General features: G+C 31.2%; 1 long non-coding RNA gene across 1 annotated transcript in view; it reads right to left on the bottom strand.

The window, feature by feature from the left end:
• The window catches only part of LOC110038652, a 17,660-nt gene extending 13,942 nt beyond the window's left edge, over positions 1–3,718 (bottom strand). The window contains exon 1 of the long non-coding RNA XR_002295443.1: positions 3,705–3,718. This is a non-coding gene — a long non-coding RNA (uncharacterized LOC110038652). The remainder of the gene's footprint in view (positions 1–3,704) is intronic.
• Between the last annotated feature and the right edge of the window lie 2,100 nt (positions 3,719–5,818).

The following is a 5,818-nucleotide window of genomic DNA, read 5'->3' as shown; positions in this document are numbered from 1 at the left end:
ATATTCAAATTATTATAACCCATGTTGGAAGAACCATCCCAACTTTAACTGGAATAATACTACGGGTGATAGTAATCAGCAATGGGGGAACAGTCAAGGAAACCCATTGGGAAATTGGAACAAGCAAGGGAATAATGATTATAGATCTGCTTATCCTCTAGGTTTCAACAATAATACACAATTTAAGGAGAATAAGTTATCTATAGAAGAAGTGGTGTTACAAATCAGAAATCAATTACAAAGTCAAGGAGCTACAATTAGAAATCTTGAGAATAAAATTGGACAAATCACAAATTCATTAAGTAATAGATCCCAAAGAACAGTTCCTTGTAATACTGAAATACATCCAAATGACCAGAATAAAGAGCAAGTAAAAACCGTTCAACTTAGAATTGGAAGAGAGTTGGAAGGTAGGATTCAAAAAGAAACTGAAGTAGAGAGAGAAGAAATTAAAAAATCAAAAGAGGACACTCCAAAAGATTCTAAAAGACCTATTTCTCCGCTGAAAATTGACTTAGAAAAACCACCAACTCCATTTCCTCAGAGACTTCGTCAATAGAAGTTGATAAGCAATTTTCAAAATTTATAAGCAATTTTCAAAATTTATGGAAACTTTTAAGAAGCTTACAATTAATATTCCATTTGCTGAAGCTTTAGAACTAATGTCAAGTTATGTAAAGTTTATGATGGATATTCTTATTAGAAAAAGAAAGTTTGAAGATAATGAAACTGTTGTACTTAGTGAGGAGTGCAGTGCTATAATTCAGAAGAAGCTTCCTAAAAAGCTTCAAGATCCTGGTAGCTTTACAATTCCATGCACAATAGGAGACATATTTTATGGGAAAACTTTATGTGATTTAGGTGCAAGCATTAACCTTATGTCATTATCAATATTTAAAAGATTGGGATTAGGAGAAATAACCCCTATAACTGTAACTCTGCAGTTAACAGATCATTCAATAACGTACCCTAAAGGAGTTATAAAAGATTTTCTAGTGAAAGTGGATATTTTTATCTTTCTTGTTGATTTCATTGTGCTAGATATAGGGGAAGATAAGGAGGTACCTATCATTTTGGGGAGACATTTCCTAGCCATAGGAAGAGCAATGATAGATGTTCAGAAAGGGGAGTTAACAATGTGCATCAATGATCAAACTGTTACTTTTAACATTTCAAGATCAATGAAGTAGCCTGCAAAAGTTAAAGATTATGAATGTTATAGAATGGATGTTATAAGATATCCGAGTCAATGCGATTTCAAAACTAGTTATGAAGAAAAACCTAAAGTACAAGACTTGGAACACGAGCAAGAAGAGGAACTAGATCAATGTGAAGATCTTTTTAAGGAAGATTCAAACTATGTTCGAGAAAGTATTAAAATTCTGGACATGATAGATAAGGATAAATCATTTTATCCATCAATTGAAAAAAACTCCATAACTGGAGTTGAAGTTACTTCCTCATCATTTAAAATATGCCTTTTTAGGAGATTCCTTTACTTTACCAGCTATAATTTCCTCGAAGTTAATTATGGAAGAAGAGGAAAGATTGATGAAAATTTTGAAAATTTTTAAGAAAGCATTTAGATGGACAATAGCTGATATTAAGCTGATATTAGAGGAATCAGTCCTTCAATTTGTATGCATATAATTCATATGGAAGAGAACTGCAAAGCCAGGGCCGATCCTCAAAGAAGATTGATTCCTGTTATAAAAGAAGTTGTTAAGAAAGAAATTTTAAAGTGGTTAGATGCTAGAATTATCTACCCTATTTCAGATAGTGCATGGGTTAGTCCAATTCACTGCGTTCCTAAGAAAGGAGGAGTAACTGTGACTGTAAATGAACATAATGGGTTAATACCTACTAGACAAGTTACAGGAGGACAAATATGTATTGATTATAGAAAATTAAATCTTGCCACTAGGAAAGATCATTTTCCATTACCCTTTGTAGATCAAATGCTGGATAGACTAGCTGGGCATAAATACTTTTATTTTCTGGATGGATATATTGGTTATCACCAAATACAAATAACTCATATTTTCCATTACCCTTTCTAGATCAAATGCTGGATAGACTAGCTAGACATAAATACTTTTGTTTTCTGGATGGATATATTGGTTATCACCAAATACAAATAACTCATGATGATAAAGAGAATTCAACTTTTACCTGTCCGTATGGTATATTTTCTTTTAGAAGAATGCCCTTTGGTTTATGTAATGCCCCTGCTACATTTCAAAGATGTATGATGAAAATTTTTTATGATTTAATTGAAAAAGGGATTGAAGTATTTATGAATGATTTTTCAGTGTTTAAAACTTCATATGACTCGTGTTTAGAACATTTATCAAAACTAAGCGCTGTGAAGAAACAGACAACTCTAGTCCTTAATTAGAAAAAATACCAATTCATGATAACAAGAAGAATTGTATAAGGACATAAAATATCAGAAATATGTATTATGACATAAAATATCAAAAAATGGTATGGAAGTAGATCCTACTAAAATTCAAGTGATCACTAATTTACCTTATCCAATGAATGTAAGGGAAATTAGGAGTTGTTTCTACAAGTGTTACATAAAAAATATTTCTAAAATAACTAAGCCATTATGCCAACTTTTAGAAAAGGACATGAAATTTGATTTTAATGAGGAGTGCATAAAAGCATTTGAATTATTGAAAGAAAAATTAATCACTACACTTGCAATAGTTCCACCGAATCGGGATAAACCATTTGAAATAATATGTGATGCTAGGCATTATGCTATTGGGTTTGTATTAGGATAAAGATATGATAAAACTTTTAAAGTAATTTATTATGCTTGTAAAACTCTTAATGAAACTCAAATTAACTATACAACAACTGAAAGAGATTTATTAGCAATAGTATATGCCTTTAATAAATTTTGATCATATTTCATTAGAACTCATTGTGTAGTGCATACATATCACTCTGTTATTAAGTACTTAATGAAAAAGAATGATGTTGAACCTAGCCTTATAAGATAGATTCTTCTCTTACAAGAATTTGATTTTATAATATTAGATCGGATGAAAATCAAATTACTGATCATTTTTCCAGGCTTGAATTAGAAAAACCACTCTATTTTGAAAAAGAAATTAATGAACATTTTCCAGATGAAAATTTTTTCAATATTATTGAGTGGTGTGTTTTGTGGTATGTCGACATTGTAAACTTTCTTGTTGATGATATTATACCCTATGGAATGACATACCAACAGAAGAGGAAATTTATTTCTGAAGCTAAGACTTATTTTTGGGATGACCCATTTTTATATAAACAAGGAAATGATCTGATTATTCGAAGATGTGTACCTTTAAAAGAAACTTATGAAATTATCCAAAAATATCATAATTATGATTTTGGGGGACATTTTGATGGTTATTATACAACATACAAAATTTTACAATCTAAATTCTATTGGCCTACTATTTTTAGAGATGTTAATGAATGTATCAAAAGTTGTGATACGTGCAACAAGTAGGCAATATTTCTAGAAGAAATGAGATGCCCCTCAATTATATGCTAGAAGTTGAAATATTTGATATTTGGGGACTAGATTTCATGGGACCATTTATACCATCTTTCAAAAATTTATATATACTTTTAGTGGTAGACTATGTATCCAAATGGATAGAAGTTGTTGCTTTACCATGATGTGATGCTCAAAGTATTACAAAAGTTTTAAAAACGAACATATTTTGTAGATTTGGGATGCCGAGAGTTATCATAAGTGATAGGAGAAGTCATTTTAGAAATGTCATAATGAAAAAGTTATTAAAGAAATATCATATAAATCATAGAATTGTTACTGCTTATCATCCTCAGACAAGTGGTTTGGCTGAATTATCGAATCAAGAAATTAAAAGAATTATAGAAAAATCTGTGAATCCAACAAAAATGGATTGGTCAGTCAAACTTGACTATGCTTTGTGGGCTTATAGAACTACATATAGAACTCCTATAGGAATGTTCCCATATAGGCATTTAGGAAAGCTTGTCACTTACAAGTTAAAATTGAGCATAAAACATATTGGGCAATTAAGTAGTTTAATTATAATTTGAAAGATGCTGTTGAGAAAAGATTATTGTAATTTCATGAGCTTGAAGAGATAAGGAATGAATCTTATGAAAGTGCTAAGATTTACAAAGAAAAGATGAAGCAGTGGCATGATCAAAGGATTTTTACTAAAATTTTTTAGCCAGGGCAACAAGTTTTACTATATAATGCAAGGTTAAGATAATTTTCAGCCAAAGTTAAGTCCAGGGGTTATGATAAAAGTTTATCCTTATGGAGCTGTGGATATTAAAGATCCTAAGATTGAAACCTTATTTTGTAGGGGATCAACATAAATTTAATGAAGGAATGATGTTGGGTCAACCAGAATAAGCACTGGTTACGTCGGGCTGACGATGTAAAACCAAGCCCTTTGTGGGAGGCAACCCATATTTATCAGCATGTTTTTGATTTGATTGTTGTTTGTGTGTGATTAATAAAATTAGGTTAGTATTTTTAGGACTATTATGTGTTAGTATTGATTTTAAGACTTTATTTAGTAACCGAGATATGTTAGAATGAGAATTTAGACGTTTAGTTGACTAGTGCAAAAATGTGCACTGGCGCTTAAGCGCAGCTGTTAAAAAATATATGCTAAATTAAGATTATATAAGGTTTAACTGCCAATTGTTTTATAAAAATGTGCCAAGGCAGTCCAAAAACGTGCCTAGAAGTTATTTTGAGGGATTTAGACCTATAAATAAAGGGTTTTGGGAAGGAATCTCACCCCAGATCATTTTCAGCCCTAAAGTCTATAAGAGAGAGAGAGATTTTGAGAAGATTTCTGCATGGGAGATGGATTTGAAGAAGAAGGAAGAGACCATGAGGAAGAGATTCATTAGTCAATGTGCAAAAGAGATGTATAACAGTTTCTTAGCCGTTAGTATCGAAGGAATATCGGAAATGATCAACAAAATTGAGACTACCATGACTTTTTTTGAGATTAAGATAATTGAAGTTCATGCACATCTTGAGCATATTGGATGGCAATTAAAAATGTAATTTAGTCATACTAGTTATATAGACGAAGCAGATAAGGAGATGTTTCTTAAGCAGAAATGGATTGAAGAAGATATTATCAGAGCTCGTCACCACCGTCCGTTTTATTAACTTTATATTCTGATTGACCTAGGAGAGACTAATGAAAGACTGAAGTTTGTCCCATCAAATGAAGAATGGAATTAAGTTCGATGTCAGAGTTTGTTTGTTAGGAGTCATTGTGTTTATGTATTAGTGTTTAAGCTTATTTTTAGTGTTTATGCTTTTATGTGTTTAATTATGAATGTTTGTTTAATGTTTGTGCTTAGAAATTTTCTCATCCGAGACTATTTGGAGTGAGAATTAAGTGTTCTATGTACTTGTAATTGTTTGTGAATGAAAATATACATTTGTTTGTGTGAAAATTAGTGTTATTTTTAGCCTCAAATTGAATTGAGTGATAAAGAAAATTTTAAGAGAGAGGAGAGTTAAAGGAGATGAAAATAGTCATTTAAGTGTTATGAGACAATTTAGGAGAGGTATACTTAGGCAAATAGTACATTTTACTTAAATTTAAAAATCTCAAAAAATCGTGCACTGGCGCCTAAGTGCCACATCTCGCACTTAAGCGCGAGGTAACTGACAGCGACTTTATATATGCTTAAAAATACAAGAATTTGATACTGCTGCTAGATAATTTAAATTCCCGACAACGACACCAAAAACTTGACAACGGCTATAGATTTGATAATGATG

This window comes from Phalaenopsis equestris, unplaced genomic scaffold, assembly GCF_001263595.1.
Source record: "Phalaenopsis equestris unplaced genomic scaffold, ASM126359v1 Scaffold233395, whole genome shotgun sequence".
In the NCBI taxonomy this organism is placed as follows: Eukaryota; Viridiplantae; Streptophyta; class Magnoliopsida; order Asparagales; family Orchidaceae; genus Phalaenopsis; species Phalaenopsis equestris.
Note: the sequence above shows the minus strand (reverse complement) of the source record. Positions and strands in the feature narration are given on the sequence as shown.